This window comes from Portunus trituberculatus, chromosome 49, assembly GCF_017591435.1.
Source record: "Portunus trituberculatus isolate SZX2019 chromosome 49, ASM1759143v1, whole genome shotgun sequence".
Lineage (NCBI taxonomy): Eukaryota > Metazoa > Arthropoda > Malacostraca > Decapoda > Portunidae > Portunus > Portunus trituberculatus.
In genome coordinates this window covers 9,612,860-9,625,359 of record NC_059303.1, presented here as the reverse complement: position 1 = coordinate 9,625,359, position 12,500 = coordinate 9,612,860, and the positions used below count along the sequence as shown (strand labels likewise).

At 39.8% G+C, this 12,500-nt stretch overlaps 2 long non-coding RNA genes across 2 annotated transcripts in view; both read right to left on the bottom strand.

Annotated features, from left to right (window-relative positions):
- LOC123499175 overlaps nucleotides 1-4,808 on the bottom strand; it is a 197,357-nt gene extending 192,549 nt beyond the window's left edge. The window contains exon 1 of the long non-coding RNA XR_006672904.1: nucleotides 4,714-4,808. This is a non-coding gene — a long non-coding RNA (uncharacterized LOC123499175). The remainder of the gene's footprint in view (nucleotides 1-4,713) is intronic.
- Nucleotides 4,809-8,124: 3,316 nt separating this feature from the next.
- LOC123499402 overlaps nucleotides 8,125-12,500 on the bottom strand; it is a 70,911-nt gene continuing 66,535 nt past the window's right edge. Inside the window, exon 4 of the long non-coding RNA XR_006672973.1 lies at nucleotides 8,125-8,440. This is a non-coding gene — a long non-coding RNA (uncharacterized LOC123499402). The remainder of the gene's footprint in view (nucleotides 8,441-12,500) is intronic.

Sequence of the window (12,500 nt, the reverse complement as noted above, 5' to 3'; positions counted from 1 at the left end):
CACACACACACACACACACACAGAGAGAGAGAGAGAGAGAGAGAGAGAGAGAGAGAGAGAGAGAGAGAGAGAGAGAGAGATTCACTTGATCGATGGCCTGAAGTGCGTTGTAACGTGCGTCCCTCTCAGTGAGCCAGTTTTTGTTCATAATCAATGAACGTGCTAAGCTTGTGATATTACCTTGGCACTTAAACATACACCGACTTAGCTCTCTCTCTCTGTGTGTGTGTGTGTGTGTGTGTGTGTGTGTGTGTGACAGACACACACACACACACACACACACACACACACACACACACACACACACACACACACACACACACATAAAGCGAGATCCTTCACAATCCTAAAAGTATGTAGGATTTGAGGAGAGAGAGAGAGAGAGAGAGAGAGAGAGAGAGAGAGAGAGAGAGAGAGAGAGAGAGAGAGAGAGAGAGAGGGACATTGCCTTTACATCCTTATGTCCAACAGGTTACTAAATTAAAGGTGACCATTTCAATAGAATTTCCCATTTTCAATTAAAACTCAAAACGTCACTTGATGATAAATAGTAACTCAAATTAATGCGCTGATGCATAGTAGTAATTAATTACTAATGAATATTACTATGGCAATAAATTCCGTGGCCCTCCCAAGCTACACAGAGAGAGTAGTGGACGAGGCCTTGTAATGTACTAAAAAAAATATATAATAAACTATAGGTATAATTTTCAACTATACTCATGTGAACTCAATATTGTTACTATTACGAGTGTGTGTGAATAGTGTATAAAACCTCTCTCTCTCTCTCTCTCTCTCTCTCTCTCTCTCTCTCTCTCTCTCTCTCTCTCTAGCCCCGCACAGCCTCGCTCAGCCAGTGTCAGGCGTCAATGGCGGCTGTGCTTCTGGCACTCTCTTCCTCTTGCTCTCCCTCTCTCTCCCTCCCTCTCAGTTGCCAGGGAACGCTTGATTCCACCCCGCCGCTCGTGCCAGCTAAATCAGACCGTCGTGCTTTCTTTTTCCACTCGTCAGGTAATGTGGTGGTCTGATATCTGGTGCTGGGGATGCGGGAGAACTCCTCAGTTGGGGATTTGAGGGAGAAAAGTCAAAGAAAATGGAAGAAAAATGCAAGCCGTCAGCTCCTGCCATCTAGCGTCGTGTAGGCGAGTTACATTCTACAGAACACTACACATGCTCGCTCTCTCTCTCTCTCTCTCTCTCTCTCTCTCTCTCTCTCTCTCTCTCTCTCTCTCTCATTAGAAGCCTCGCCTACCCGTGAACCTTCATTTCTGTCTTTATTACTCTTTCCCCGGCTGTTTCCTGCCGACGAAGGAAGGTGGCAGTCTGTTTTCCTTTGTGCAGAGCGGTGCTGCAGCTTCCCTGATAAGGCTTGCCAGGAGGGGAACAGTGGAAGGGAAGAATTATAGAGGAGCAGGAAGAATTAAGAACACGATGGGGGAGAACGGGAGGAGGACTGCAAGGGGGAGCTAATGGAAAGTGAAGGAAGACGGAAAAGAGGAATGTATGGTGTTAAATCTAAAGCAAAGGACATGTACTGACAAAAAAATAAATAAATATATGAAATAATAAACGTGATACCATTAAACACGAACACGAAAATAGAATAACACAACATATCCATAAATACAAAACGTGAATTAGATCAAGACATTTATGGATACAAATTCATTTCAAGAGGCAAGACCATCTCTACCTTCCCACAGCATTAGGACCTTCTCTATCCCTCAACGCCTTTCCTTTCCTTCCTCTCATCCCAGGCACCTTATGAGCTGCTGGGGGTACACGAGCCCTCGCCGCCTAGGAAGAACTCACACTCCGCTCTAAGACTGCCCCGCTTCAGTACTGCACCACCACCATATATTATGTAACTCCTAATAGTGTTAATACAAAAAATTACTTCTCATTATTATCATTATCATTATTGGCATTGCCATTATTATTATTATTATTATTATTATTATTATTATTATTATTATCACATTTGTTGTTGTTATTACTATTATTATTATTATTATTATTACTATCATTATTATTATTATTATTATTATTATTATTATTATTATTATTATTATTATCATTGTTGTTGTTGTTATTACTATTATTATTATTATTATCATTATTATTATTATCATTATTATTATTATTATTATTATTATTATCATTATCATTATTATTATGGGGATGGTCATCATTCTGCTACTACAACAGCAAAAACAACTACAACAACTATAATTACTATAACTACTTTTACAACTTCCACTACTATTACAACTACTACTACTACAACAACTACTACTACTACTACTATTACAACTACTACTACTACTACTACTACTACTACTACTACTACTACTACTACTACTGCTTCTGCTTCTTCTACTACTACTGTTTCCACTGCTTCACTGCCACCACTACTACTACTACTACTACTGCTACTGCACCACTGCTGCTACTGCTACTACTGCTACTACTACTGCTACTACTGCTACTGCTGCTGCTACCACCACTCCTACTACTACTAATAATAATAATATAGCCTTTACAACTACTACAGCTACTACTACTCCACTGCTATGGCTACTGCTGCTGCTGCTACTGCTACTACTACTACTACTACTACCACTACTACTACTACTACTACTACTAGTACTACTACCACTACCATTACTACCACTAGTCAGAATGTTAATAACAATGATAATAAAAATAATAGTAATAACAACAACAACAACAACAAACATACTGTCTCAGAAAAGACGCTTTCGAAACAATGATCCCTGACCTAACTAAGGAAACAGGCTTGACTAGTAAGCTGTGCCAAAGACCTGACGTCCTCGACCTCAACTACATGGTCAGTCTGTCACTCGTGGAAGCCAATATGGTTCCATCCTAGCCAACGGAACTGCTACCAGAGCGAATTGACCCACTTGAAGAAAACCATTGCAATAACTTCTTTCTTCTCGAGATATCAAAGCGAGGAATCAAAGTGACTCCCGCCATACATTTTACGTTGCCCTGCGAAACTGTGAAATGTTCTTCATCATTCAGAGCCTAATTTGTATCAAAGCAATCTTATTCTCAACAAAATAATTACTTTGTCTAATAATCACCATCAACATTCCAAGATTAACCTAACTGTTCTAACACGGATTTACAAATACATAGGCCAACAAGACTCTTAACATTAGAGTTTACCGGGATAACAGCTTGAATCTTTCCTCACTGATCAGAAACCTAGACTATATCACATTTCCTTTATATATTCACTTATCTATTAATTCATCCATCCATCTTTCGATCAATATAATTAATTTCTGTCCCACTGGACTTTCTAAAAGAAAAAAAATTCAAGGATGTTGCAACTAATAGGGCTATAACAAATGTACATCGATGCATCCGATGATGTAATTCTTTATGCTATAATTGAAAACCATCTAGCCTTTTGCCTGATTAAAGAAAATTGATAAAGAAAAAAACTTATCCGACGAAGCTGATTAGTTTAATCAAAGCAGATTTTACTCTTACATAATTTAATAAAACGACTTATTAAGGCAAATTCATCTTACAAGTAGCCAATCAAAGTGTTTCAGAGATTAAACAGGCACCCTCCAGACAAATCAAATTGACGATCAAAACTAACGATTCCCTCATGGGCGAACTGACTGCAAGCTGACTGAACCAAGAGCAGAGGGAGCTGCAATGTGTGACAAAAGCACCGTGACGCCACAGACACTGCACGCTACACACGCACCCTATTACCTTACTCATATTTTTAGTCCCCCATGGTCTTCGTAATGTATCCTCCCCTTCCCACGTTTTCTTTTAAATCTTTAATGGTTCCCTGACACCCTCCTTCAATCACCCACTCTTACATAAACTTTTCATACGGTAATAATTCCCCTGGCCTGTCCCCTCACCCTTCTTAACCTCTTCAAAACCACGACACATTTTCCTACTTATTTCTCTTACTACCTGGTGATTTTATACAGCTTCAGAAACTTATGTGGAGATTAAAATAGTAAAGACTTGCTATTAATCTTCTAACTCAAGGTAAAAAATGTGTCTCAGTACTGAAGGGGTTAATAAAGTTAGCCTGCTCAAGCCTTGTACTGCAGCACTTATTTCTACTGCCACGGAAACAACGCAACTATCTTATTTGGTGCTAAGTGTGATGACGTAATGTGACGTAACCCACACCTCCCCGCCGCTTGTCGCTACCCCTGCCTCGACCTCCTTTGTCCTCTCTTCAACTCTCCTCTGCTCCATCAAGTAACGGCAAGGACAACTTAAGACTATTATACGTGCAATACACCAGGGTTGCCTAATCACTACCTGCCAGTCGCCTATCCTCATCTAGTACATTGGAGAGCGATGCCTTGATTGGTGGGTCATCTTGCGTCTTGTTGCCAGACCTTACTTTACCTGTTTCTGTTTGTTGTCCTCTTTCATAACTTCTTACATTTGGCACATCTTAACTGTTCAAGGTATATCAGTGAACTTTCCTCAATATCGTGAATCATGCAAAGCTCCAAGAGACATTTGACAATAGTAAAGTGCGTGTTACTTGATTTGTGGAGGCAGGGAGGTAGGAATCATGGCATGTGGTCCTGTCGCTCACTGGCAGTACCTATTAATCGTCTCACACTCACTGATTGACTCACCCTCTCACCACTCCTCCTCACTCGTATTGACGTCCAGACTCTCATGACTTACCTTGATCACCAGCGCAGCCTCAAGTGACGAGGTACGTGCGCAGTCAGGTTATTCACAAGAATATTGTCACACACGTGCACTTTGCTAGGATCCACTGCGACAAGGTTTCGGACTTGCGTTGCCAGATGAGAGGTCGTTTCATTATGTGAAATTATGAATGATTGTACTTGAATACTAATGTAATGCAGTTTGTAAAGGTAATCGATGTAAAAATTATCTGTATCATAATTAGATTTCACTGAAAGCATTTAAAGCAAAAACAAGTGAAATTTAATAATTCTAAGAAAATGGGATCCCGTTTTCTATATTCAAACTGTCCCGCGGCAAGTTGTCTCTGATTGCGTAACATAGGATATTGTTTCCCTGAATGCATAGTAGCACTGAGCTCCCGGCGGATGCATGTAGGACAGTGCACTCTTACTCATCACTGAGAGAATTGATTTGAAAAGATTATTGCCTTTCATTTACATGCTATTACTTCGTTTACTTTTAAGAACTACGAGAAAATTACCGCCGACGATGTACCTTCACGAATCGTTCCCAGCGGCAATATAATTTTGTACACTTGTATTAATAAATCGAGTAACGAATGCAAAGTTTTGTTCATTTTATTTCAAATTACAAACAAAGCCTGTCCACATTAAGGACCTACAACAGCAGCATTACACTAAGACAAAATTGTACACAAGAGACAAGAATCACACTAAGACAATATTGTACAAAACAGGCAAGATTATCGTTCCGTGGATACTGTACAAGATTCACACCAAACACACGTATATCAGAGCCTGCCATAACAGCTTAACTACTAGTCTTTCAGTTGTCAAAAAAAAAAAAAAAAAAAAAGTATACACATATACCTCAATACAAGCAAATATCAACAAACCAATATTAAGCTTCACATCAAATCAAAAACATATACAACAAATATTTTCTATACAAAAAAACTCAACTTGAAAATTAAGGACTTCACATTTTATAACGATTGAAAAAAAAATATAAGTATAAGTATATTCTCCAAAAAGCCTTGTCACGAGAGGGCAAGGTACCTGCAGAAGGTCTGGTAGAAGTGTCTCTCAACCGCAAGATACCTGTAGAAACGAGCTTCTGAGGAAAGCAACAAAAGCCCGGATATACAGGGTAGTTTACGGGTGTGAATAAAAAGGCGAAGGGGCGGCGGCCATAGGGTGGGGCAGGTGGCAGAGTGGAGTGCAGCAGTAGGTGGGTGTGTGGAGGCTGAAAGGTGGCTTGGATGTGGGTTGCAGGGTTCTAGGTGGTTTTCCCGAGGCTATCACCATCTGCAATGCTCTGCTGTAAGAAAAAGAAAGAAAACATATGAAAGAATGCACCAAAGCAGATGAAATATGACGTTTTCCTTTCATATTTTTTCACGTGTGTGTGTGTGTGTGTGTGTGTGTGTGTGTGTGTGTGTGTGTGTGTGTGTGTGTGTGTGTGTGTGTGTGTGTGTGTGTGTGTGTGAATGTGCGTGTGTGTTACACTCTAGTCAACATCTGCGTGAAACTTCATGAAAACTGAATGAAAAGACAAAAAATACCTTCCTTCTTATGTTAACGTTTCAACTTAGACATCTATCTACCTATTCATCGCTTTATCTGCAAATACTAAAGACTATACTTAGACAATTTCATTCTTAAACATACAAGTCTCAGATAAAATGAAAAAAAAAGAAAAATCCACTAAATAAAGCAAGTGTATAAAACAACAAACATAAGAGAATAAAGAAAAGACCTCAGGAGAAAGAAGACAAACGCAGCATCAGGAACCAGAGAGAGAGAGAGAGAGAGAGAGAGAGAGAGAGAGAGAGAGAAAGACTGGCGTTTCTGAGCGTCTGGCTGGTCACTCTGTTTAGAAATCGCTGAATCCATTTGATCCTCGTCTTCGTTCCATCACTCCCTCTCTCCAGCCTCCTCTTTTCATCAATCCTCCTTCTCTCTCTCTCTCTCTCTCTCTCTCTCTCTCTCTCTCTCTCTGACATATTTTCATGTCGGCTAATTTGCGGAAAATAATATTATTTTTTCCATTTACGTATTTCAATTTTCGATTATGATTTTCGAGTTTTACATTATTTTTAACATAATTCTACTACATTCTCCTCCCTTCCTTACCTCCGACCTTCTTCCCTCCCTTTCTCCATTCATTCACCTCCTTCCTTTCTTCCTTTTTTCTTCCTCTCGTCTTCCTCATATCCGTGACACCTGTCGTTTTCCTTCCCTTCAATATATTTCTGCCTACGTGTTAGCAGCTATCTCCTCCTCCTCCTCCTCCTCCTCCTCCTCCTCCTCCTCCTCCTCATTTTCTTCTTTTCTTTTCTTTATCTTTTCTTTACTGCTCTTTCTTTGGCACTGTTGCCGTTTTCTCCCAGTTTTCTTTTTCTTCTTATTATTCTTATTCTTATTCTTATTCTTATTATTGTTATTATTATTATTATTATTAGTACTGTCATTGTTATTATTATTTTTACTATTATCATTATAACCAGTATTATTTTTGTTATTATCATTAATATTATTATAACTTTTACTATTATTATCATTATTATTATCATTATTATTATCATCATTATTATTGTTATTGTTATTATTATTATTACTGTTACTACTGCTATTACTGACTTGTTATAAGTATTATTACTATTATCAAGAAAACCTGTATCATCATTTCTTTTATACTTTCCTCCTTTTCCTCTTCCTTTTTCTTTTCTTCCCGTCACTCTTCTCCTGTTAGTCCCGTCTTCCTTTTTACCTTCCCCACCGCTAGCACTTCAGCCTGTCTGGGTCAGGAGGGGCCTTCACGGCTCCTCACCCTCCATGGATGATCTCTGGTGTCCAGGACGGACTCCCCTCGTGAATCGCAGTGTCGCTGAGCAATGAAGCGCAAAGAGTGGAATGACACACACGAAACCCATGATTCTTGGCGGTAAGAATTTAACTTTGAATGACCACGCATGAGAGGGAGGAAGAGCACGTACAAGGAAGAGTAAGTAAGATTTGAAAATAATATAATAACATCTTTCATCTAGTTCTGAATTGGCCAAAGAAGGAAAGAAGGAATAGTGAAATACGAAATATGATGAACATAAATAACGGATTATATTGTGCGAATGTGTGACTTTCGGATGTCCACGTGATTAATGTATATGAAATAAAATCACTAATATGGAATAACAATACTACCAATTCAGACAGACAACCAAATATAACCTAACTTGCCCACAAAAATCCTTTAGAATTCCACTCAATACACAAAGCAGGTAGACACATGAGGGTCTTTGAGAGGAAAGTTAATGGCAAGGAAGAGAGAGAGAGAGAGAGAGAGAGAGAGAGAGAGAGAGAGAGAGAGAGAGAGAGAGAGAGAGAGAGAGAGAGAGAGGGGGGGGGGAAAGGGAAAAAAGAAAAAGAAACATACGGAAGGTCCTGAAGTAAAAGATACAAGTACACACACATCCATACACACACAGTGCTTCTATTCATCAATCTGACTGCTTACACCCATATGTCAAACACCTCATTTAACAACACAGAAGGAAAAAGCCAGCGTCCTTAACTCTAGGGTTATAAAAAGAGCAAAATAAAAGCAAAAAATGAACGTTATCTCAGCCAGTCACCCATTGTAGTCTAGTTCATCCTCACAGCAAAAGATGGCGCCACGACCTGCTACATGAACACAACACCTCGCCCTTCTTCCTCGATCTGGCATTTCTTTGAACCTGAAATGAAATGAAAGGAAGATTAACCTTTTAGCAAACACAGGAGACAGCATTCCCTTTGGCTACAACTTTAACTCTTTTTCTCCCCTCTTTTTGTGAATCACCTTTTCCATTCCGGTTCATCACCCCCCTCCACACACTACTATCGCGTCCCTAAGAGGAGGCTGAGAGGACTGAAGAATATTGATACTAATGATACCGAGGGACGCCACGTTACACTGCCAGCCCGCCACCGCGACTCAGTGTTGTGTGGCTGCCTCACTCAGCTCTTTCTCATAATGGTTTCCCCTGAGCAATATCTCTATGGGTTCTTTTGAGAGGACTCTGAGTCTTTTCACCGAGACAACCTCATAGAAAAGCCAGGATGTTAAAGCTCACAAAAAGCAGCGTTTGTAAGTCTATATGAAGGTAATGGTAAATGTATCCTGTCCGTGTGAGAAAACCAGTAAAGAATATAACACAACACTCACAAAACCCGAAACTCTCAAGGTGGATAAAAGTATAGCGTGAGCAACAAAGAAAACATTACATCTTCAAGAGTGGCGCATTGTTTTCCGAGACAGGAGGGACCCGAGGGACGAGCAGAGACGCGAGACCCCAAAGAAAGCGTCACATAAATAAATAAACACGAAAAATCCCTCGTGACAGACATGAGAGGAGGGCGAGGCGTCTTTCACCTCCTTGTCACCTCGCCTCCGCTCCTTCTCTCGTCATCTCTCTCCCTCTCCTTATCTTCCGCCACCTATTCTTTCGCCTGCTCACATTCCCACGTTCCTCTTATTCTTATTTCATCTACGAATTTTACGAGTTCAAATATGGTTTCCGCGCAACGCACTTAAAGTTCGTTCCACGCACTGTAAAAGAAAAAAAATAGAAAAAAACACTATAAAAATAAGGAAGGATTTCACGACAATAAATTTTCCGCTTATTACCTGCAGCAGGAACTTTGCTTCGCCTCCTCGCAAAGTGCCTCCACTTCTATTTTTGTATCGTTAATAAACTCCAAACATGTATCCCGGAGACATTATCCATCTCGCTCAGTAATCCATCACACTTATCCGTGTGCGGCCACCGGTCATCCATCACCCCACCGGCAGGAGGAAGGGGGGGAGGGTGACAATAATCAAGGTGAGTGTTGCAGGTGAGCCCAGGTACACACCAGCCACCTGGCACTACCTGTGGGCATGTTTGCGTGTGCCAAGATGTGGGCGTCGAGGTCTCAAGAGATTAGGTAAGTGCCGTGTGTGTGTGTGTGTGTGTGTGTGTGTGTGTGTGTGTGTGTGTGTGTGTGTGTGTGTGTGTGTGTGTGTGTGTGTGTGTGTGTGTGTGTGTACACAGCTCAACTTCTATCACATACAACTGAGATATTTTTGATATGGAAACATGAAAGCACAGGTGGTGACATACAGTGAACATTCTTTAGCAAATACATCTTGAGCACATTTTTCTTCACATGTTAGAGAAATTCTTGACCACAAAAACATTAAAATACTAACTGGTAAAGTACTTGAGTTTTGGAATTCCTGCACGCGAAGTTAAATGATATATGTATGTGTTGATGTGATGATGGACTTCCGCTGAGCCTGCGGTGTAATAACATTTTAAGTGATACTCAGGACACACCACAGGAAGCAGGAAGGACTGAAATTCTTTATCATGATTGGAAAATAAATAACATGTATATCATGTATTAGGGGAATTAGGGTATGTAAAAACAGGCAGCATCTGAGATTGATATGTCCTAAATACATTGATACTGACATACAATTAATTATCTTGTCCCATCCTGTCTTGTGCGATACCTGCTAATATCATTCACACAGTGTTACCCAAAGTGTAGTACGTGTCGAAACATAAGGTGTAGTGAAAATTCTTTTCATAGATGTTAGAGTCGTAATCCACATTTCTAGATGTTTTAAACTTCAATATTGGACATTACTCCACTAGTAAGTCACCGTAACTTTACAAGCTCGTATTTCTTTCCCCGGTCTACCCACAAACACCATGTGGACTCCTGCGCTCTCACAATGTCAAGTACCATCTAAATAAAAACAAGCATTAACGATCACAAAATAAACTGAACTACAAAAATACATTTAAAAAATACAATAAAACATTCCAACTACATGAAAATTACAAGACAACTTTACATCTTCTTCAGAGAGAACGTAAAACTCCCACGAGATGGGTGGCCAGTGCCTTGCCCCCTCCCTCTTAGTCTCCTTTTACGACATTCAGGGAATACGGTGATATGTTCCTTAAATCCCATGTGTCCCAGGATGAGGAAGATGAGGAGGAGGAGAGGAGGAGGAGGAGGAGGAGGAGGAGGAGGAGGAGGATATATATATATATATATATATATATATATATATATATATATATATATATATATATATATATATATATATATATATATATATATATATATATATATATATATATATATATATATATACACACACACACACACACACACACACACACACACACACACACACACACACACACACACACACACACACACACACAAACACACAAATATACAAACAGAAAAAGTTACATCCACCCATGCAAAACATTTTTATTTGAAAGCACATTTTATTATCATACATGTTTTTTCACCATTTTTTCAGTTTTTTTTCTGTAACATTTCCATAATATACACATTATACATTATACATGCAAATACAAAAAAGACATACATAGTTCAATATTCGTGTGAGTAACACACACACACACACACACAAAAAAAAAAAAAAAAAAATGTAATATAATATGGATTTCTACAAAATTATATTCTACATCTTATTATATATTAGTTGTACACTAACCTAACCTAAGCTAATTTAACCTATATACAGTACATTATATAATTTTCTTCTCCTTTATTTATTCTTCCCTCATTTAATTACTTGCGTATTTGTAAAGTAATATTCATGTTCTTGCGGCGTCCCTTTCCATATATTTACCTGGCCAGACTTCCAGGTGTGGTCGTTACCCTTTCTCTCACCGTTGCTCATCCGCCCCTTGCCCTCAACACCTGCCACCTGGCTCCCACGCGCCCCTTACCTGTCCGCAACACGTGAAGGACCCCATCCCGTCAATCTCCGTCTACAGGCTGTGTCTATCCCGACCCTTGTCCTCCCTCCATCAACTCGCAAAATTGAGAGTGAATCTATCCATCACCGGGCAGGGCGGGTATCACCAACCATCTTATTACTCTTCATCCATCACCCGCCGTGGTTACTGAGCTGTTCGGGATTTCATGAATTTACTGCGATTTTTCACTCCGTTAATGTGGATAGGATCGTTCTTCTTGGCGTTGTGGATGCCTTTGTGGGGGCTGCTGGTGGTGGTGGTGATGGGTGGCGGTGGTGGTGGTGGACAGCGGCAGGGTGTGTCGCCGGCTGAGCTGCTTTGTGTGTGATATATGGACACATATGTCGATAAGTAAGAAAACCGCGAAATATATGATCTTTCTTTCTTTTTTTTTCTTTTTTTTTTTTTAGTAATGCATACCAGTTAATAATGGTTCTATATATGTATTTATTTTCACTGTTGAATAAATACTGAGAAAAATGCAACTCAATAAAAGAAATGTTCAATAAAATGTAAAGTTTCTTTGTAAATCGCACAGCTTACCATATTTTGCTAAAAAGCCACGAACACATTCCAAGCAACCTTTAAATCCAATCTAAGATAAAAAAATAAAAAAACTATAATATTCAGAGAAGAAACGACAGTAATGAGCAAGTACGTGTGTGTAAACCTCGGGGCACTTTCAAATAACAAAACTGACCTTGATGCCAATACCATTACCAATCAGCGTCCAATTCCTCACTACTTCCCACAGCCATCTACATCTCTGTGACACACACACACACACACACACACACACACACACACACACACACACACACACACACACACACACACACACACAACAGTAGCACTCACAGCAACGCGCTAACACAGGCGAACGGCTATAGATTGGCGGTGATGGCGATGCGCGGTGGACGGGTTTATGGCGGCTGTGATAAATGGTCGAGGTCAGACTGGG